Source organism: Anolis sagrei, chromosome 6, assembly GCF_037176765.1.
Source record: "Anolis sagrei isolate rAnoSag1 chromosome 6, rAnoSag1.mat, whole genome shotgun sequence".
Taxonomy (NCBI): domain Eukaryota; kingdom Metazoa; phylum Chordata; class Lepidosauria; order Squamata; family Dactyloidae; genus Anolis; species Anolis sagrei.
The window spans coordinates 107,505,903-107,529,562 of NC_090026.1; the positions used below are offsets into that span (position 1 = coordinate 107,505,903).

Genomic DNA, 23,660 nt, shown 5'->3' on the forward strand with positions numbered 1-23,660 from the left:
TATAACACAGCAAAATCATCCAAAGTTGAAACACATCAAATCTGTAGTCCCATATAAAGTGTATTAAAAGAATGTATTAAAATGGTAATATAATAACAATACATTAAACTTGACCAAGAATTAATAATTCAGTGTCTAATAACAGAAGCTCAGGGTAAGATAACTGTTCTAACTCTGAATTTTATTTTCCATGCAAAGTCTAGGTTTTAACTGATTTAAACTTTACAATCAATAATAATAATATAAGAATAATAATAAAACTTTGTTTATATTCCGCTTTATCTCCCCAAAGGGACTCAGGGTGGATTCCAAACATAAAAGGCAAACATTCAGTGCCTGAATACAACAATACATCCATACTAACAAAATTTATACAACCCAAAATATAAATACGAATTATAACTTAACAAACTAAAATTAAATAAAAAGCACAGCCTTTTATAACAGACGTAAGACAAAACATCAAACATCAAATGGAAACAATAATCTCCCATTTCTTTGGGGCAAATCTTTCATAAACTGTAACTTTGTAGGATAGTAACTGGCTACTACAGTTATATACAATAAATATAATGTCAAAGTCAGTAGTTTTCACTTCTATCTGTTTGAACAAAAACATATTTCTGCTGGGAAATGTATTGTAAGTTTTCTTGCTAGTTTCATATTTATTACTTTTTATAATACATAGCTTTCATCTGATGTCATGACTGAAGGAACTCCACATGCCATTTAAAGTCAACTAACATGCCATTATCATAGGAAGAGCTAATAATTTAAATACCATACGACCCCTTTCAAAAAATCTACCTTAGACATTTTAAGAAGAATCTTAGGCTGATCTGCAACATTCCCATGTAGTTTCAAGATGTTGAATAATTTTTCCAGAAAGCATTTCTTTACAGAAGATTCATATCTTTCCATTCTTTGAAGCCACCAGCATAATGCTGAACTCTGCTGAAACCCAGAGACTTTGCAGCAGCTAGAGCTTGCTTACTTCTCACTCCTGCCCAACAGGAAAAGACTAAGTGGCCTGATTTAGAAGGCATATCTTGACTATATTTCTCTTGAAAATCTTCTGAGTCCATTTGTAATGCTTTTGCAATCTCACCCAGTGGAATGCAGATGGATCCAGGGATTTCCCCAGATTTCCCAATCTCCCATTTCTCCCTGACATCAATAAGTGAAATGGCCTTGGAGTCCAGCAACTATTTGAGTTCCTTGTATGAGATGTTGTGGTCCTCCTCGGAGGTACAAAAACGGCAAACAGAGAATTGCTTGGTTCTGAGAATGCCAGAGCTGAGCTGAAGGAGAGCTCCTTGGCAGGGACCCCGAGCCTGCTGGTGCAGCCCTGGGCCTCGGCAAGGCTGTGTGGCTGGGCACCGGGGGCCAAGGGCACCACTAATGCATCCCAGCTGCCTCGGGGAGCCCCTCCACATTTCCTTAAGAGAGGAGGCGGGGTCCTTAGTAGGCCACAGCATTCACCTGCTGGCTTCTTGGCCTTTGCTCTCAAGGTGATTCAGAAATGAAAGAATTATATTTACCTAACAATAGCATCAATCATCTGTATTGATTTACTCTTCCTTAAATAGGCTGCAAGTTTTTCCCAACCATCCAAAAATACAGGTTACCAAATTACGTTATGAAGAAAACTCAGATGTGGATGTCTGTTATAGTAATAGCGTTTTCTATACAGAAATTTTATTTACTGAACAAAGATAAATGCAATTTGGGGTTTATTCTATACAAGATTCCCATGTGACTGATTTATGTAGAAAACAGGATTTTTTCTGTGCAAGAAACATTTTATTCTGTATTAAATACTTATTTTATGCACTAAACAACATGGAAACTGCACAGAAAAACTGTACTTTTTTAATACGGCTTTCTCGCAGTATGAAGCAAACTGCTAAAACAGTATGTTCTTTTCTTGAAGAAGAAAATTGGTATAGAATTCACTCCCAAATTGAAAATATAACAGAGCAAATGTGCATCTTAGTACTGATATGAGAATGAACAATTTGAAACTTCAGAAATATATCGCAAAATTGATTGTAGTCCTAAATTGTCATCAAGCTGATGCTGACCTATGGAGACTCATATGAAGAGACCTCTAAGTCACCTTGTCCTCAGTAACCCTGTTCACATCTTGCTGTGTGTTACCTGGTTGAGTCTACCCAGTTGTAATGCAGTCTCCCTCTTTTCCAACTACCTTATGAAGCATTGTTGTCTTTTCTAAAGAGTAACGTTTTCTCATGAAAAATAGTCTCATTTAAGGAAGTCTCATCTAAGTCATCTTGGCTTCTAGGGGAAGTTTGGGTTTGAATTGCTCTAGGACCCATTTCATTTATTTGTCTTTTTTGGAGTCCTTGGTATTCACAGAACTCTTCTCCAGCCCCACATTTCAAATGTGTTGATTCTCTTCCTATCATCTTTATTCACTGTCCACCTTTCTGAACTATACATAAAAATCTGAAATACAATGGCATGGAGTTCAGTATTCAATGTGATCTAGTTACACTTGATTATACAATCCTAATGTTTAATAGGATTACACAAATGACAGTTCACACATTCAGTGAAAAGCCATGTTTGCTTTTTTCAGTGTAAAAATACAGAAGGTTAATGGAGAAAGAAACCTTGTGACAACTGCTGAACTCTGAGATTAGCGGAGTAACTTGACTAAAACAAATTACACCATCCATTACAAATAAGGGTTGCTAAAAACCCCTTTAAAACTGGTATATTTATAGGTTTTTCAGGGAGCCTTGCAGTTCAGTATGCAATTCCAGAACAATCTTCTGCTAGATCTTGATATATTTTCTTTAAAGTGTGCCATCCATTCTGAATAAGGCCAGGCTGGCCACCTTAACAAGTATACAAGTTACTGTGATGCTGTAAAAACATACAAAAATAACTCTTCTATAAAATGTAATGATTCAGAAAATGCTGGTTTTCTAAAATAACTTCAGTTGTGTAATACTGGCATTGGGGTGGCGGCCAAGGGGATACTAAAGTACCTCGTATTGTTGTTTTGTGAGCTAAGGACCAGACTAGGGAGATGGCAGTGTTCCAGTAATTTGTCCTACCTGCTCTGCCCTATTTTCCCTTCACCTCAGATGAACTTACTACAGACTCATTTTGCTCTTCTCAAATTCTTTGAAACTGGCCCTGCTCTTTGGATGAACTTTGTTTTGCAACAAAACCCCCAAATTCCTCAGGAATATTTTAGCCACAGAACAACCATCTGTATCAGGGAGATCGTAATATCAATCAATCTTGGAATAGTGTATTAAAAATAACTTGAAAACTTGAACTGTTATATCCTCTGTTTCACTACGAACACATTATAATAATTTTGCTCCATTTCACCGCAAACCCAACTTCATTTTGCAGGAATCCCTCATCCCTAGAGGAGTGGCATCTAACAGGGAGATAGTAATATTAGATCTGTCTTTTAGAGGCACAAAGGGCATAATTTCAGGCCAGCTCTGAGGAACCTGCTAGTGCAGTTGGCCAGAACTTGTCAAAAACTGTTCAATTCTTGCTATGTATATTCAAGTCCTACCAAGCAACACCAAAGTGTAGATGTGTACATCTGTCTCTTTTTTTTTTCCATCTTTTCTCTATATGTCTCCCTACTTTATTTACTTCATCACACTAGAGAATGAATCCACTTTAAATCCGATTTCTGCCTCCTGCAGAATTCTGGGGTTTGTAGTTTAGTGAGGCTTCACCTTAAATTGCAAATCCCACAATTCTGCAGGAGGTAGCCACCAGATTTTAAGTGGATTCATTGTCTACTGCAATGGTTCTCAACCTGTGGATCCCGGATGTTTTGGCCTTCAACTTCTAGAAATCTTAACAGCTGGTAAACTGGCTGGGATTTCTGAGAGCTGTAGGCCAATACACCTGGGGACCCATAGTTTGAGAACCTCTGTGATGTCTCTAGTCAGACCTCTAGTCTGTCTCTTTGGGCTACATTATACTTGTTTCCTAAGACTAAAAGTGAGATATATATCAGAGAAAACATATTAAAAACAAAATTGTGATTGCAAGGCTGACCATGATCTTGTATGTGGAAGACATCTAAGAAGCAGCAGCAAAACCTGGTTCTGATATTCAGCTTTACTCAAGCACATTTAAAGTCAACTAACATGCCATTATGGTAACTTGACATAAGAAAAAAAAACCTATATCAAGATGAGAAGCCATAGCTCAACCAGAAAGCTCTCTTCTATGTACATGAAATGGACTGTAGGGTTTTTGTTCTTCTCTCCGCTGGACTTTCTGGAACAGCTGAATAACCATGAGTGTGAGGGTGGAAAGCAATGCGGGACAACAATTGAAGGGACCCTAAAAATCCTTCGCCCTTAAGATGTTTAGAAAAGAACAGAAACTCGAAGTGTACTGTTGGTGTAAACTATCAAAGAATGATAAGATAAAGCAAAGTTGATTAACCAAAATGCATAGACTGATAATATTGGGCCATAAAAACCAAATGTCCTATCTTAGACATAAAACCATCAGGCCAATGGCATTTTGCAAAAGAATGCTAACAGGGGAAGGTTCAAAGTCCTTTTCCACCCTGCCTTTCACTTTAAATCTCCTCCCACTTCAAATATACAGGAAGCATGGCAAAACCCATGTGCTAGTAGATGGGCTGTTCCATTACTTTGACCCCAACCTGACAGGGTGGGAAGTAATGTCTTTTAAGAAAAAAACGAATTGAAAATGTAGTAGCAAACTACAATTAGGTATAGGAAAGTTAGGCTCCCTACCAAGAATGCTACTCAACGAGGAAACACGGTTACCTTGACAACAGGGACAAGATGATAAATATGGCTCTTTCCTGTAACCTCCTGAAAAACATAATTCTGCCTACACATTGTCAAATACCTATTTTATATTTGCCATACTACATTCCAGCACGCACAGCTGTCGCTACTGCTCTACCAATTGATTAACTTGCCTCACGATTTAAAGCAGCTATTCAATGCTGGTTGGGAAAAAAACATGTTATATAACCTAGCAGTTATTAGGCTATCTTTTCCCACTACTTAGCATATTCTGCTTTGCATATAGTCCTTAAAGCACAACTAGATTTCACAGTTCAGCTGTAACAACTCTGTGAATGATTAAACACAGGGATCTATAAACACAGCAATATACCCAGTATTAGCTTGAGATATTAGCCACATCAACATTGCTAAATCAAGACTGAAACAGATAAAACAGAATGAAGCAGTCAAAAAGAGTACTGCAAAATTCCTAGAAAGATAGTAGCTAGAAGAAGTTATTCTTAAATTGCCTCCTCCTTATCTCTCTTCTCTGGGATTTGAAGAGGGAAGAGAAGAAAGCACCCTGTAGCTCTATGAGCCTACAAGCCTATTTTCCCAATATCTAATGAGACTTTACAGCCTAAAGGTGCCTCAAGAACTAAAAGAAGAAATAAGACCTAGAGCTACATAAATCTAAGGAGGGGTTGAAGAGTTCTCTTTAGCTCAAAGAACACATTGCCGCTGGATATGTTCTCAATACTTTATGTGAAGCATAGGAAACATGTCACTGTTGATCACATATCACTTCCAAGTGATATTTTTGTAATCTTTGGTGCATCTAGAAGTCTTCAAGAAGCCTTCTGCTTCAGCAAGGCATAACCACCCCATGACTTATCCTAGCAGGAAGCTTTTCTTTTGCCCAGAAACAGAAGTGGAAGTCACCTTCCATTTATCGTCAGTAATATATGGGAGGACCTCAGTCTAAATACTTTGAAGGCACCACATCCTGATTGATCTTGGAAGTTAAGCAGGTTCTGGCCTGATTAGTAGTTTGATAGTGGACCATAAAGGGAATTCAGCTGCTCTAGACTGTATTTCAGAGAAAGTCCATAACAAACCACCTCTGAGTATTCCTTGTCTAAGAAAACTTCATAGAGTTGCCATTAATTGACAGGCAAATTGAAGACACAATGCATGGACAAGTTGGAGCTGCCCCCAAACCCTATAAACTGGGTTCCTTGATGTCCTGGGTTCCTATCTGTACTTTATGGGAACAGACAAGCCGGAGGACTGACATGTTTATTATCTTCCACTTGGTCTTTGTCATCCTGAGTTGGATCAAAGTCATTTGACTTTTAGTTGGCTGGGTTTGTCTGTTTTGGCTCTAGCAGAACTGCCAGTGGGAATGTGGAAACACATAAAACAGAGAGGAAGCGTGAACTCACACTAGGGAGTAAGTGAGGAAATCTCAGTGATACGTAGAACAGACAGGACATTTATTGGGCTCTGACATCTGGCAAAGGTAACTGAGAATTCAGATAGTCAATATACGTTACAACCAGCAGGTGCTTGAAAACTGATAAGGAACTTCATTCCTTTTTATTGTGAGAGGGGGGCTTTATGGTTTTAATGTGTTGTTGAAGGTTTTCATGGCCAGAATCACTGGGTTGCTGTGAGTTTTTCGGGCTGTATGGCCATATTCCAGAAGCATTCTCTCCTGATGTTTCGCCCACATCTATGGCAGGCATCCTCAGAGGTTGTGAGATTTTTTGGAAGCAAGGCAAGTGAGGTTGATATATCTGTGAATGTCCAGGGTGGGAGAAAAAACTCTTGTCTGTTTGAAGCAAGTATGAATGCTGCAATTGATTAATTAAATTAATATATGAAGATAATTTGTCCATAAATATAATGAACAATAGTGTGTTCCTCCACTTAGACATGAATAGATAAACTAAAATCAATGTGGGCTAAGCTACTATAATGATTACTACTACAAAATTATTTGATTCAAGGATGGTTAGAGTTTTTTTGTTTTCCCTGATTTCTTTGGAAGCAGGTTAGAAGTAAACTCTATCCAGAGTAAATACACACACACACACGCACACACATAGGTGTTGCTGAACACTAGGAACAAGAGGAATAGAAGTAGAAAAGGACAACACGAACATGAACTTGTTGTGGTAAAAATAGGAATAAGGAGGATAAAATGACATAAAATGCAATCTAAAAATAAGCTACAACTGACAAGATAAGTAGGACAGATGCTTTTTCAAACAAAAAGTGTATTTATTAATGTTTCCATATTCAGGCTGTCACCAGAAAGTTAATTTCCAGGAGGGCCAAGGGCATAACTTGGATGAGCTTTTAGGCTTTTATCTTTCTGATGATCTCATAGGCAGCCAAAGCCTGCCTTTCAATAAAAAAAGAGAAAAGGAAAAGATTTTCTAACGCCAGAGGCTGGTTTGAATCTGTAGCAATGAGCTTTGCAGATTTTTCTAGAGCAAGAGAAGAGAGTTTTAAGTCTCATCAAAAGCCTGAAGATAATAATCTGTAAATCAAAATGGCATGAGGCTTTGCCAGGAGGCAAAAGAGGGAAATGTCAAATCTTATTTATACATACCTTTTTCAAGCTGCAGCCTTATTTCATTTCCTAACACACTTCTAAATCTAACAAACAGTAACCCCAGTTCACTATGTTAGTAATTTGAAGCACTCCACTGTTAATGTCATAAAACTCAAACTAGAAATTCCGGACTTACTCGTGATTGTACAATCTCTTATTAATACTAATCAGATGAGATATTTTTTGTAAGCATTGATTTTAAACAGTTGAAAACCCCAAGCATGAATGACATGAAGATTACCAAGCAAGCCACAATGAAATTCAAGGAACAACAAAATAAAATTAATGTTCTCTTCTAATGGGCCAAGAATATATCTGCTGCCTTTGACATACAATAGAGCCTCACTTATCCAACATAAATGAGCCAGCAGAACGTTGGATAAGCAAAAACATTGGATAATAAGGAGCAATTAAGGAAAAGCCTATTAAACGCCGAATTACCTTATGATTTTACAAATCAAGCACCAAAACATCGTGTTTTACAACAAATTGACAGAAAAAGCAGATCTATACATAGTAAAGTTATGTAGTAATTACTGTATTTACGAATTTAGCACCAAAACATCGCAATGTATTGAAACAGCGGTGGATCCGGACTGGAGGCAGACTGCGTTGGATAATACAGAACATTGGATGAGTAATGGTTGGATAAGCAAGACTCTACTGTGTTTTAATTTAATTAGCTCTGTTAACATATTTATGTGGATGTGATATCTAATGTTATTTTAAACAGTAGGAGAAATTATTTAAATAGCATCTTTTGTCAAATAAATGAAAAACTGCAAGAGAAAAAACTAATTCCAATTTTTAAAAATATCACCAATGAAGTTTCCCATTGCATTATTTTTACATACATACTCAGAGGAAGAGAGAGAGAAAGAGAGAAAATCATATGAAATTTTACCCTGGAGTACTTCCTTGTGAATGACCCACAACGGGCTAGAGCTAGATAGCAAAACATTTATGTAGAGTTCTAGAAGTACATCAGTTTTGTCCCAATTATTGCTATAGTCCACTGTGCAACTGATTGTCCTTTCAGTGGAAAAAAGATAAAACTTTCTTGCCAAATTTGAAAACAACACTTCCTACAAACGAGACAGAAGGTCAGTTCACAGTCCTTCAGACTGATGGGAATCTGTACTATATTTGTAAAAAAAACACAAATGCATGTACACATATCTTATTTGAAGTGCAAAACCCATGAAAGAATAATACAATATTTAACTTTTGAACAATACCCTGCTTAAGTATGCTTTTGCTTTGCATTAACTTAAGTCTCAGTGGATTGCTTTTTAATGCCCTGGCTCAAGAGCTGATGAACTCTTGATCTCGTTGGGAAGGTACTTATTGTACTTTTGCTGCTTCTTTTTTGACTTGTTTTCTGTTTATACTTATATATTGATAAACTTTTACTTATTTGATTATTTGAACATTGTGTGGTGTTAGGTGGAAAGGTACTACAGTGCAACAGTGGACTTGGGAGCAGCCCTTGAGGCCCTAGCTGTGTGTTTGCGCACTCTGGAGGGTGGACGTGGGGATGCAAGGCTGGCCTTACAATCTTGACCAGCCAGGAAGGGTAGAAAAGTGTTATTAATTAAACATCTTGAGAATTGCATCTCCGCCTTAGAAGCTGATCATCAGAAAGGTGCAGATGTTCCCGCAGTACAGCCGGTGGCAGTGCAGCCAATGGAACAACAAGAGATGCAGCTTGTTACTAAAGATGTGGTTCCCATTGATGAGCCAAGAGAGATACCTTCAACTTCCACCACAGGTGAGAAGGACAGAGCTATTATTGAGCCTACAAATATGGGGCAGAATCCCTGGGGAACCAACCAATAATCAGGTGGGAGCCCGGAGGGCCACAACAACCAGGCTGAGTGGAACCACAAGCACTAGTGAGTTACCCTGCTGTATTAGGCCAACAGAATCCATGGCAGCCCCCAAGCTGGCCTAGCTATTTGGGGTTCGGGGGCCCAAGCCAAAACCAATAATGCCCCCAAGCAAGGGCTAATTGGGGGCTGCACCAAATCAATACAATAGCATTAGGAGGACAGTTAACTCAGAGCATAATCAACAAAAACATGAAAGGAGAATAGGCAGTTATATTCTCATTATTATTTAGAGAGCTTGAGAAAAAAAGAAAAAGATGAATTGGATGAGAGACAGAAAGAAAAAACAAAAGGAAGGAAGATAGATAGAAACTAGGCTAATTAGTTAGCCAGTTATTTAGTTTATGCTGGTGTCACAGTGAAATCTTACCCAGCACGGGTCCTCTCTCTCTCTCTTTCGAATATTTCAATATAATCTATGGTTCATATATAGATTTTCTAGCTAATGTGTGGCTCCTTTATGACAAACAATTCCATTTCTAAGCTGCCAGACACCCCATGCTTAGGTGGGATCTCAAAGATAACCCAGGTGCAGGTTATGACCATGCCCTGCCTAGTGAAGGGGCAGACAGTGGTCATATAATTCAATATGCCAGGGAAGCTCAATCCTTTAATCAGCAAGGCACATCACAACTGCAGTGATCGCAGCAGTGATCGCTCTGTTGGGATTTTGCAGCCCATGGATTTTACTCAAAGAAAGCCTTCAGATTCCAGGAGTTTTGTACAATCTGCAATGGAATTCATGCTGCAAAAACCTGTGTCAAGGCTCATAAGGCGAAAGCTGGTCAGAAGGATTACACAGTTCCAAAGCAAAACACTGGACAGCCAGCAATTTCAAAAGGGCACCAGTCCAATTAATCTATTAGAACTCAGGCGGTGGCTAGATGGGTACCCTAATATTGCGGCTGCAACATATATTAGAAAAGGGTTTTCCTATGGTTTCCGCATCCCTTGCCGGAGGCAGCAGTTACCATATACTTCACACAAACTTAAATCAGTGATAGGAATGGAAAAGATAGTTAGGGCTAAGATTGATAAAGAGGTTCAAGACAGCAGGGTCTTAGGACCATTTGATGGTCCTCCATTGCCTAATCTTAGGATTTCCCCCCTAGGAATTGTACTCAAAATGGAGTCCCCAGTGGTGCAGTCAGTTAAACCATTGTGCCGGCAGGACTAAAGACCGACAGGTTGCAGGTTCGAATCCGGGGAGAACGCAGATGAGCTCCCTCTGCCAACCAGCTCCCCATGCGGGGACATGAGAGAAGTCTCCCACAAGGATGGTAAAACATCAAAACATCCCAGGCATCCCCTGGGCAATGTCCTTGCAAATGGCCAATTCTCTCACATGAAAATCGACTTGCAGTTTCTCAAGCTGCTCCTGACATGAAGAAAAAAATTAGTACTCAAAAAAGTCCCAGGTGACTTTCAACTTATTCATCATTTATCCTACCTAACAGGAGATTTAGTTAACGATGCCATTCCAGAGGATTGTAGTATGGTGCCGGAGGATTGTAGCACATGGATTTGCTCACTATGTGATAAACTTCTAAAGGAGTTGTAGTCACACTAGGCTACTGCAAAAACACAGTAGAGGTTTGTGTCATTTGAAGATTAACAAAGTTGTTTTAACTCTCAATGTATAAAAGCCCGCTTCTTCAAACATGTTGGCATGCATACAGAAAGAGAGGGAGAGCATGCCAAATCGCTATAGAACAAATTTTAATGTACATTCTAGACAGTTTTATTTATGTCACATTACAGAAACAGATTGTGCAAAAGGTGTTTAGCAAATGTATGAAAATGTCCTGAGGAAATTTCTTGTATTTTTGGGTTGAGACTATAAATTGCCTTATCTCTCAAGCCTAAACAGACAAATGCCCCATCACGAAAAACCATGACAGATCCCCTCCATAACAAGCCATGACAAATTCCTCAATGATGTAGAGAACAGCAGAATCTGAAATGCCTCAAGCATGTTTAGCTTTACACCTTTTTCCCTCTTCCCCTCAAAACAGTAAATTCTGTGGCAAGTTTCTTATTTCTCTTTCACAAGAAAGTTATCCACTGTATATACTCATATATATGAGTTTTTAAAAAGACAAAAAACTTGGGCCAACTTATTCATGGGTTAATGCAAGTAATATATCTTAACATTTAGCAAAAAAAAAAGTTGCCATCCCCTTCTCAGGGTAGGGATGAGAAAGGGTGAGTGTTTAGTCTGTTCCAGGAATACCTAAAAGAAGCATCATCCCATACTTTGTCTGCTGCAATACTGCTTCTGGCCATTTTTAATGCCTTGTGGAGAAATGCAGCCCTTCTACTCTTCCCTTAAAAGAACCATCAAAAATGTAGACTGGGCTGATGCTTCTTTAGCTTTTCAGGCTAAGCTCTCACCTTTTGCCACTCTACTCAGAGAAGAGGGTCGCTCATTTTTGATAAGAGTTAATACTATACCTTAACTTGTATTTAAAAAAAAAAGAATCATTCCCCTTACATAAAGTTTGGATAAGAAAATATAACATTTCAGGTAATCTGAACTAAGTCATAAGAGTTAAAACCAGCACTTTGGATTATTTCTACAGCACGGAAGCCCCCGTTGGTGCAATGGGTTAAACCCTTGTGCTGGCAAGGACTGAAGATCGAAAGGTCAGAGGTTCGAATCTGGGGAGAGCGGATTGAGCTCCCTCTGTCAGCTCAAGCTCCCCATGCGGGGACATGAGAGAAACCTCCCACAAGGATGGTAAAACATCAAAACATCCGGGTGTCCCTTGGGTAATGTCCTTGCAGACAACCAATTCTCTCACACCAGAAGCAACTTGCAGTTTCTCAAATTGCTCCTGTCACAAAAAATTCTATGCAATGATATTATTAAGTCCCTTTTGATTAAAAAGACAAAGAAAAGAAGACAATGTCAGAAGAAAAATCTAATGTAAAATAAAGCTTGAGTACATATAATACATGAAATTAAGTGAGTCTATTGGTCCATCAGCCACAATTGCCCTCCAAAATCTCATGCACACGTTAAAATCATTACTTTCTATCAGAGGTGTCAGATGTTGAATGTACAGTAGAATTTTAATATTTCAGGCTCATGTAACAATTCAAAGAACGTTCTCTTCTAACTGCACACTACCTTTGCAAACTCTGTTACACTGCAGTATATATAATCTTCCAAATGAATAGTTATAAGAACATTTATCCACCACATAAAATTGAAAACTACTGCAGTTCATAATACAGTCTAAACCCTTACAGAATCTAAATGCATGATATCATGAAACAGGTCAGAGGGTGAAAGTATGTGTAATGTCTGCTTCGGTATTATTTTATGTTTCATCGTAGACCTTCCGCTCACTTCTTCACCTTGTCTGGATTTTTTTTTTTACAGATTAATGTGTTTTTGCATCACGTTACAAAATACCTCATGCTGTTCACTAGTTCAAATCTACAACATTTAGTTAGGTATTAAACTAATATTCTTAAATTTAACATTAAGTCCATGGTGTCTCTCAGCCCTTTTGTAATATAATGGCATTATTCAAACATCTCAAAACTCATTGTTTATGTTAACTATGATCTGATGACTTAAGCTACGAATTTGCCTAGTAAGAGGTGGACCAATGGGACCATTCCGCTCTTGATATTCTGGAAGTCAAATGGATTTCAAAAATTCTAGCCAGAATCTTATTGGACAAGAGGTGGAAAAAAAACCTCTGCTAACGTAAGTACACTAGTGGTCCAGAACATGAAGGTTGTGTACACACCCAGGCATTATAATGTTGCCTTTATGCATCTGAGAAAAGGAAGGCCCTTGTCTGCTTCTGGACAAGCCTTTGGCCCCTGAGGAAAAAGAAGCCTTTGCTCCCTATTCCCTGGATGTGCACACGTGGCCAGAAGGTCTCTACATATACACCTGTATTTGGAGGCAGAGCTTGACTCAAGAAGCCAATTTTCCTATTCTTATACATATAGGCAAAGGTATGGCAAAGGGGTGTACTGTATACCTTCTTGTGAAAGTCCCAATACAGTACTTAACACTGACATAAGCAGGGGTTACACCACATTAAGCCATCAGCATTATTATGCCTTCTGGAAGAAATTTTCCCACAACTGTTCCACTGAAGGCTTTGCAAATCTGAAAGTAAAATACTAATATGGCTCCCCTTGATCTGTAATGACAGAACAGGTTAGTTAGTTAGTTAGTTAGTTAGTTTTTATTTTTGGCGTTCACTGTCACTGTTGTCCATCAGTGTCTGTACATTCCATGTACCGAAGTTCATTTTTCTTTTTTGGCCGCAGGGTGGTGACCCCACTGGACGCGGCAGTCCAGTCAGGGATAAGAGAGGCTGACTATGTTTAGGGCACCTTTTCTAGCCCCCTCCCCATGTGGGGTGAGCAGAGTGGATCCTTAAAAGGACTGCTCAGTCATGGATACAGCTGCCAAACTACTCAACTGCCTCGGACCTTGAGGTAGAACAACTGAGTCCATACCCACTGCCCATGTGCCAGTCTGTGACTAGGGGCTTCCAGATTTCACGGTCCTGCCCCCGTCGCCACTCGCTGATCGCCATGGGACTTTGGTTGGTTTGTTTTTCTTTTTTTTTGGAAGACGCCTGTGCATGAGTTTTTTAAATGTGTGGAGGTCAGTGCACAACTGATCAACACACAGTCTTCACAGAGTGAGGTTCCACTGGTGGTGTAGTTTAACACAATGACCATGGCTTCTCAATCTGTTGCAGCCTTCTTCCACCTTCCCAGCCGTTGTAACACAGTCCCCTCGATAGACTGTCACCTTGTCGTGGGGAGGGGGCTTGCATGTTCCGATGAACCTGTAGGCACAACAACTGGAGTCGTGCACTCCCAGGAGTGGCCACGGGGGAGGTTCCAGACCAAGCACAGTCCGAAGACCTAATGGCGGAGCAGGCAGAGGATAACATGGACAGAACAGGTAAAATAGTCATGATATACATTTCTGCAATCCCATCACCATACAGCCAACACCAACATGATTGTGCAGTTTAACTTATAGCTGAGATGGATAGAGAAGCCTCTTTCCAGCAAATAGTTTTACCCAAAAACACCTTACAAATAAAATTAATAAACAAAATTTTGCAACAACAAGATAACTAAAAGTCATCATCACAGTGCAACTACATACACTATAGATTTCTGTCACACTGAAAAATACTGCCCGAACAACTTAATTTACTTAAGTTGGGAAGTCTCATACTGTGTGCTGACACTGCATTTACAGATTCTTAGGGGAAAGTCTGTCAGAAGAAATGATGCATTAAATTATATCCTGTTTCTGGTATACAGTAACACTTACTCTTAAACATTTACAAGAGCTACAATTCAATTCAACTGGGAAATAATATGGTGCAGATTGTACTGGACAGCAGTTTTCCATTAAATTCAATCTCTACTTAAATTATTACGCATACTTCTGTTAAGGAAGGTCTTTTCATTTTATACCTGAAAGACACAGGTATACTATGAAGAACCTGAAGCGTGTATTTTAATATGTAATGTCTGCTTTAAGATCAGTGAGGATGAATATGTGGCCCTCCACTTTGGATAGTGTTGGAATGCAATTTCCACAATTTCTCACATTTGTGTCACCTGCTGGTAGTTGCAATCCAACATATCCAAAGAGCTGCAAGCTGCATACTCTACCTATATATTAAACCTGTTGCTGTTGTTGTGTGTCTTCAAGTCATTTCTGACTTATGGTGGTCATATCATGTTTTCTTGGCAAGATTTGTTGAGAGCAGTACTTCTCAACCTGTGGATGCCCGGGTGTTTGGCCTACAACTCCCAGAAATCCCAGCCAGTTTACCAGCTGTTAGGATTTCTGAGAGTTGAAGGCCAAAACATCTGGGAACCCACAGATTCAGAAACACTAGTTTAGAGGGCATTTGCCTTTTTCTGAGACAGAGAGAATCTGACTGGACTAAGGCCACCAGTAGATTTCCATGACCAACAGAGAATCAAAGCCTGGTCTCCAGAAACATAGCCCAAAGCTCAAACCACTATACCACACTGGTGCTCTGTATTTCAAATTGCCATCCATATATTACAGATAAGGTACTGTAACTGAAAGGATATCCAACCATCCATTACTCCCAGCAACACCCTATGCACCCTAAAAACTTGATCCAGAACATCTCCTAATTCCCCCAGAGCAGGTTTTTAGGTTACACAGACAGTTTCAGAAATGGGAGCCGCCTATTCCAATAGAAACCATATGATCTAGCTTAAGTGCCCAGTTGGAATCTGACTACCCAGCCACTCCAATATAGAGTGACAATAATATACATTTTGGGGTTGTGATATGATGGCGTCCCTTAAACTTAATGTAGCTCAGCATGTCTTAATATGGTCTTGTCTTCAGACTAAAGTGGAAAATTAGTAGCCAGGTGCAAGACTTAAACCTAAACAGTACTTTCGGTGCATGCCTGCACAATGCAAATAATGAATTACTTTGATTTTCTGTGTAATGATTTGTTTCCATGACTGTACACTATTGTGTTAGTGGCATGATTCAGCTAATATTTAAGTGGAAATGAAATGAGGTGAATGAATATAAATGCATTCTGATTACATTCAGATCACTGCATCATGACTGCTTACTTCACAATTTTGAATAACTCCTGTGTAATCTGCTGAAGTAGATGTTAGGCTAGAGTCTTTACAGAACTCATAGTGTGCAAGAACAGCACACTCACCAATAATTCTGATATTCAATCTGCTGGGCCAACTCAGCAGATAATGATATTGATGAATTTGAAGTGTTTGGTCTCACTCAAATAAGGGCTGTATACACAGAGGGTGCTGTAGCCAAGTAACAGAGAACATGCTTTGTATGGGTTGTTGTAGGTTTTTCGGGCTGTATGCTTTGTATACTTAAATCACCATTTGCACTTCTGTGTCAAATGGTGTTACCAATGGTGAGAGAGATCACCACAAAGAATTGAAAAAATGCTACCAAATTCAGGTACCAGCTTCATCTATACCAAGCTTGGTAAAATATGCCCTATCCATTACAACTACCAATGCTGCCTGTGGTTGATGGGAGCCAGGGCCATAGCCAGAAAAAAAATTCAGGGGGGAGGGATTGAAAATTTCAGGGGGGGGAGAGAGTTGAAAACTGCCTCCTAGCTCACACTGAAGCAAAGAGCACCACAGGGGACAGGGCAGCCTTCAATAGCCTGCAGTTCCGCCCCTGTCAACCACCTCCATCAAGTCTGGCCTCCTTAATGAGAGCATTCAACACCCACCCACCCCAACTTGGTTGCTTTGCTACATCGGTTATTGCTACAAGTAATGACAGTGTGAATGAATTGTCAATATTTGCTTGAGATAGTGCTTGCAGTTCTGGAGGGACTCTTAATTTTTTGCATCTCATAGACTTAGCATGTGGATTTGGTTAACCAGTTAAAATTCATGAGTATACCAGGTGGTTTTTTTTAACCTGAAAAAGTTTTTTTTTAACCTGAACCCCTAACCCACACCCATCCCCGGCTACAGGCCTGATGGGAGCTGTACTCCAGCCACATCAAGGGCACTGCAGTCTCTCATCGCTAGTCTATACCAACCATACAACAGAGTATAAGGCAGCTCATTGTAGCATTTTATATTTTTAGACAAAATAAAAAGCCTGCTAATCCAGGACGAATCATAAATATCAGTAAGAATGCAGAATATAAGAAAAGGAATGCTGAAACAATTGGTCAAGGAAAAGTTAACAAAAATGAGTTCTTCAAGGAAGAGACAAGGCCTCAGGGACATCAAATTCAACTCCATAAAATGTAAATCCAACATGATCTTACTATGGTACCGAATAAAAATCAAGATGACTTTAAAAGAGAGACTTTCAAGATAACCTCCTTGACTATGCAATCTTCCTTTTATTCCTGCTCCACTGTAGGATACACAAAAATGTAGAACATGGAATGTAGAAATGTGAGAAGCTGCCTCATATCTAGTTAGACCACTATTCCAGCTTGGCCAATAATATCAACTCTGAATGGAAGCAGCTATCCGGTGCTTTAGTGAGCATTCTTCCAAGCCTTGACTCATGGTTTTTTACCTAGGCCTCTCTAGTACTCTCTCATCAAATGTTAACTTCCAAAATCGAGCCAAGTATTTCACTAAAAAAACGACTGCTACAAATTTGTCCTCTCCACTATATCACATAGACCAGTTTTTGTATATTAGTGCTAAAAATAATACCAGTTATTCACAAGAAAACACAAATATAATACCTATATTTTAAACTGCAACAATATAATGGGCCCATAGTAGGCACTATGCCATTTGAGGGAACTCTATCCTAACAATGATCTTGCTAATTAATCTATGTTGCATTTTACTATATTGCATCCTGCAGTAGCTGTAAATCTCATCACTTTTCTTCCAGCTATTTAATCCCACTACTGCAACTAAATGAATGAAATATATCAAAAATTAAAACTAACATTAGATTAATAAATAAGCTAAATGAAATAGGCACAAAGAAGAAAACTGCTAGGTACCAATATTATTCATCTATATTTCAACATTTTAACAGAACAGAAAACCTTTCCCAGTCAACAGGCAGATGATGAATCATAAAAATGCAATAAATAACTCCGAGGCCAAGGCAACCATAAGAAGTCAGCAGCTGATGAAAAACAATTCTGCCTTCCCCATTCTCATTTCTTCTATAATCCATTATATTTTTCAAATACAAACTTTTTTGACCTTGGAGAGGAAAGGAGGGCTAATTTCATGAAGAAAAGCGAATACAGAAAAAATATTTTGAGCTTCTAAAAGGTAATAAGAGTTATTTAAAGGCTTATATGCAGGCTTATAATTTACAGCCGAAGTTGCATTTTAAGTAGTGATTTGGAAAACATTGTACCTTTAAAGTCCAATTGCCAGTGTTGTGCATCTATGCTATTGCTCAATTAATAAGTAATGTTAAAAAATATCACTTTATGACACTATATATTTTGATTAAGAAATACTGTATCAAGATGGTTAGGAATAGTATATTTTAAAATAATTAAATGTAATCAAATATTTCCATCATCCTGGTGCCAGAATCTAGTCCCCCGTCCCCCCCAAAGTGCTTATTCTAATGTAGTTTTCTCACAACAATAAAAATGGACAGCTTTGGTCCACAGAGAGAAAGTAATGTTTTTTCATCAAATTCTGGATATAAAAGAGATTCTGAAAGATCACAGTGTCATGACTGCTTACTTCACAATTTTGGCTAACTCCTGTGTAATCCGCTGACGTAGATATTACGCTAAAGCCTTAGAGGACTCACAGTGTGCCAGAAAAGTACAGTCATCGGTAATCCTGATATTCACTTTGCTGAGCCAATGCACCAGATAGTGACAAGGATGAATTATAGGACCAGATTTTTCGATCTCACTCAGATAAAATCTGTGAACAGATGGGGTGCTGTGGCTCAATAACAGAGAACATTGCACCCTCATGTAAAATGATGTTACCAATGGTGAGAGGGATCTCTGCCTAATGCCTTAAAGAAATACTACCAAACACACTGGGCTGCTTGTCTATACTAATGCTTCTCAAACTGTGGGTCCCAGCCCCAAATGGGACCCCCAGCTCAATGTCACAAAAAATAGCTCAATGTCACAAAAAAATCAACAACAGATTACACAAATCTGTTAGCAACATTTACAGTACTTTGCAGAAAATGCTTCAGCTGTCCTCCACAAAAAGCAAAATTGGCCTGTTTAGCAAGCCTTGCAAATGCTTGAGTCCCCCTTCGGAGATTGAGAAGGATGGGATATAAATGTTTGAAATAAATAAATAAAAATAAATGCTGATTTATCAGTAAATGTTTGGTTTTTATATCTATTTCATGCCTATATACTTGGGGTCTCATAAAAATTTATCAGACAAAAAAGGGTCATGAGTTGAAAATATTTCAGAAGCCTTGGTCTATACCAGGATTGGAAAATATGGCCCATCTATAACATCTAGCTATGCAGCCCATGGCTGAAGAGAACTCTACTCTTGCCACATCTCGGGAACCACAGCTGCTCATCACTGGCAGTGAATTCCATAAATTCAACTATGCACTGTGTGAAAATATAATCACTTTAATCACTCTGAATCTCCTACCAAACATATTCATTTGGATCTTTGGTTTTCATATTCTTCTGGCAAAAGGAGAAACTTCTCCATCTACTTTCTGCACTACAGGCATAATCTTTTATATCTCTTCTAAGTAAATGGTTCCAATGTCTCTTTATAGAGGAGATGCTTTAGAATTCTAACCATTTTGGTTTCCCTTTCTGAGATCACTTTCAGCTCCACAACATCCATTCTGAGGTAGAGAAAGCACCTGATGTGCCGTAATAACGGCATTATAATATTGGCAGTTTTATTTCCAATCCCTTTCCTAATGATCCCTAAGATGGAATTTACATTTTGACAGCTGCTATGAACATGCATCAAATACTTTCACTGAGCCATGTACCATGATCACAGGAACACTTTCCTGTTCAGTCTATGCCAGCTAACAGTGCAGCACTAACTCAAAGCTTCAGTGGCTATAGGGGGTAAGGATCAGGCAAAGGTCTCTTTGCTGGCAGAAATCCCCTTCTGCTGGCAAAATCATTTCAGAGATCTGCCAGTAAAGCAACATGCTGGCAGAACTGTTCTGTTGAGTATGATCTACTGGCAGATGAGGCAAAAAAGGAGCAAATAAAGGGCAGGTTCAAGAAAGAGTCAAACTGTGCCAAGTCAATCCTCTTCCAAGCCAGAGACACAAAGCTACAGCGCCAACACAAAATCAGGCTAGAATGAAGGTAATTCTCAATAATTCCCAACATTGGGGAGGGAGATATTGGAAAAAATAAGAACAAAAAGTTAAGATACACAGGCGACACTTGCAGAAATAGGTGATGACTAGAGCAACTATTGAGAAAAGTCAAAGGGGAAAATGCAAAAGCAGTGTTACAAATAAAGACTAAGAAAACAACATAATGACTGCCCATGATTTACACAGCTTTACAGTAGGAGATGTAGACACTGAAATGGTCAAAGACTTACCATATTTTGGCTTAGTTATGTATCAAAACTGACAATGTAATTGGGAAATCAGAAGAAAAGGACTGGAGCAATAGCTAAAAAAGAAATTAATAACATCCTCAAATGCAAAGATATATCAGTGGATACTGAAACAATGATCATCTGTATCACAGTATTTTCAATGTCTGTGTACAGGTGAAAAAGACTGAGCAGTGAAAAAGAAGAATGAAGAATCAATTCATTTGAAATGTGGTGCTGGAAGGGCATTCTACGGGAACCATCTACAGACAAAATTACTAATAAATGGGAAGAGCAAATCGAGCCCGATCTCTCTCTCTCTCTCTCTCTCTCTCTCTCTCTCTAGAAGCCATTATATCTAAATTGAGGCCATTGTACTTTGAAAATATGCTTATCAATTGCAGCTCAAAGCAAAAGATTGAATCCTTCAGACTTAAAAGCACAGAAATTTCATGCAAGTTATTTTCTTACCTGATTAGGAAACTAGAAGAAACATGATTATTAGATGACAGGAATCGGTCTCCAATTTACTTCATCGTTTTCATTTATGCTTTCAAACCAGTGGCGTCTATTTGGTTAGGAAAGAAAATCCACCCATTTATTCAAACAGGAATAAGATGTGATTTAATAATTTGGGAAACACAGCAGATTGTCATTTGAATAAAACAGAATAACAGCATTATCCCATGCATGCCTACCACAACTCCTTTGTTATTTCCTAGGTCAATGCCTATAGAAATACAGTCTAAAATTCTTAAATTAATGTCTTCAGACACTTAAGCTTTGTTGTCCACACATTGGCTTTGATTTTAACATCCTTCCCTGCCAACTCTCACTGCAAGGTGCTTTATCAATTTCCAGACACAGCTTATGCTTGAACAAGTAAACAGGTCGCATAAATGTGCCAACAAATTCTAATTATAGGATTGGTTTTGTTTTGTTTTGTTTTTCAATGTAAACTTAGAGGCTAGAATTAAATCAAGATAGTTCACAGCTCATGATCATCAGCAAGTAGCAAATTTAGTTACATTAGTATGGCTATTTGTGGTGACAGGAAATTTCCAGTGCAGCCTCTCTATACAAATAACATGTCATTTCTCATTTTTAAAAAAAGCAACAACTTGAATCCCTTATACAAAAGTAAACCAACAATCTGACATTCCTGAAGATATTAAGACTACATAAACTTGGTAATGGCAGATATTCTGGAAACATTTATTCAATATTTATTTGATAATCAAAGTTGAATTATATTCTATTACATATGAAATATCAGTGATGATTGAAATAATCCAAAAATAAATGCAATGTATACTCGAAATAGAGCTATAGTTGCAAAAATGAAACATTTGATTTTAGGGGTACCAGAATGGTCATACACAGGTCTAGGTAGTTGAGACTGTGGTGCTTATTACAGTTCTCCTTGAACAGAAAACCTCTGCCTAGGAAGTAGATGTTTACCTTTTTTGCATACCAAAATGACACTTGGATTGTCTCAAGAAATATTAGGTCTTCTGATAATGGAATCATTGATGGGTTTTATGGGATCCATGAACTGGGTGCCAAAATACGACTATTTACACTCCATTTTAATTAGTTATCATTTTCCCCATCACTATGAACTTTAAGATAATGTTTTGGTTTCATTTTGCTGTAATATGTTGTCCAGGCTTGGGCCCATGTAAGCCGCTCTGAGTCCCCATCGGGGAGATGGTGGGGGGGGGGGGGGTATAAATAAAGATTATTATTATTATTATTATTATTATTATTATTATTATTATATATGAGCTGCAATCTTCAATATCCAATATAACTACTATGACAAAGTTCTACCATCATAGGTACGTCTAATATATAATGTCCCTCCTCAAAAAAAAAACTTTCAGCCTCAACTGAAAGGTTTCCAAAGAACTGGAGATCAGGATGCTTGGAAATGGTATCTGAAGTACTCTCCCAATTATGAGACACACTGAGAACAGGCAACTGGAGAACCTCCTCAAGGTCTCATGGCACCCTTTGATTGGGCAAGGAACTATATCTGAAACCCTTCAGTTAAGACACTGTCAGGATAAAACAGTAGGTTTTGTAGTCATTCCTGACATTAATGACCATAAATTATGTCCCAGCACTGAATGTTTGCCGTATATATGTTGTGCTCCACCCTGAGTCCCCTGCGGGGTGAGAAGGGTGGAATATAAATGTTTAAAATAAATAAATAAATCCCCAATAGTTATGAAATCACATATCCTGCTTAGAACCTTGTGAATAGGATGTCAGCCATGTTTTGTTTTTGTTTTGTTTTTCCAAATAGGCACTGCAAGCAAAATGTTGCACTTACGTGCTTATGTGTATTTTTCTGGAAAGTATGTCCACATGTTTGATCAGATTTTCAAAGGGGTTAGTAACCCAAAACACAGTGCAAAGCACTTGAGGATCGTCTTACTATGACAATAAAGTTGGTGTGAAATTTCAGGGGGCAGAAGGGATGGATCCAACTGTTTTCCTCCATCTGGGTGCATTGCAACAGACATCTACAAACAGATCTCTGACCGTCTTCAGGAGGTCCCTCCAGATGACATCATTAAAGCACCCAATAGTGAATTATGCAATGGCCAAAAAAGTGAGTTGTGATGGTGTAAGTCTGGCTTACACTACAATAATTCACCAAGAGAATGCCAGCCAGATATTTTAAAGCAATTATTTAATTACCCTATTCACCATGTTAAAACTTATAATCATAAACATATTAACAGCTTCCACCAAATATTTGTGTATAATTATAAATTTTAATTTATCATTCAAAAATCCATCTGGTAGTCACTGTTTACATCGTGATTAGCATATGATTTTGTCATATTTGAAATGAATAGATTACATATAAATCCATGTCAGCTGAGAAAGCACTCTTAATATCAAGATCATTTTACAATCATTCACTGAAGATGTTATAAAAATGACAGACATAATAGATTGCTGAATGTCACTCCCAAACATTTCCACAATGTTCAGGAGTGACATGCACTGTAGAATTAATGCAGTTTAACACCATTTTAACTGTCATGGATCAATACTATAGAATCCTAAGGCACCAACACTCTTTGGTAGAGAAGGGCAAAATGCCTTGTAAAACATTGGGCTATGGAAGTTAAACTGGTATCAAACTGCATTAATTCTATAATGTAGTTGTACCCAAGGAGAGTACAGGTAGTCCAAGTTATGAACATGATAGGTTCTATAGGTTTGTTCTTAAGCTGAATTTGTATATAGAAGGAACAGGTACATTTTCTAAGTGTAACT

The 23,660-nt window shown here is 38.4% G+C and overlaps 1 protein-coding gene and 1 pseudogene across 6 annotated transcripts in view; both read right to left on the minus strand.

Moving 5' to 3' along the window:
* The window catches only part of NEBL (nebulette), a 152,716-nt gene that overhangs the window by 55,173 nt on the left and 73,883 nt on the right, over positions 1-23,660 (minus strand). For 3 of the 6 annotated variants that reach the window (XM_067470330.1, XM_067470331.1, XM_067470329.1), the window contains exon 1: positions 20,835-21,593. The exons of 2 other annotated variants lie outside the window; for them this stretch is intronic. The gene's annotated coding sequence lies outside the window, so the exon portion shown is untranslated. Of the gene's footprint in view, positions 1-20,834; positions 21,608-23,660 lie in introns of those variants that run through there. One more of the 6 variants, XM_060782370.2, reaches the window with a different exon arrangement.
* On the minus strand, positions 264-1,436 carry LOC132778902 (thiosulfate sulfurtransferase/rhodanese-like domain-containing protein 3 pseudogene; annotated as a pseudogene).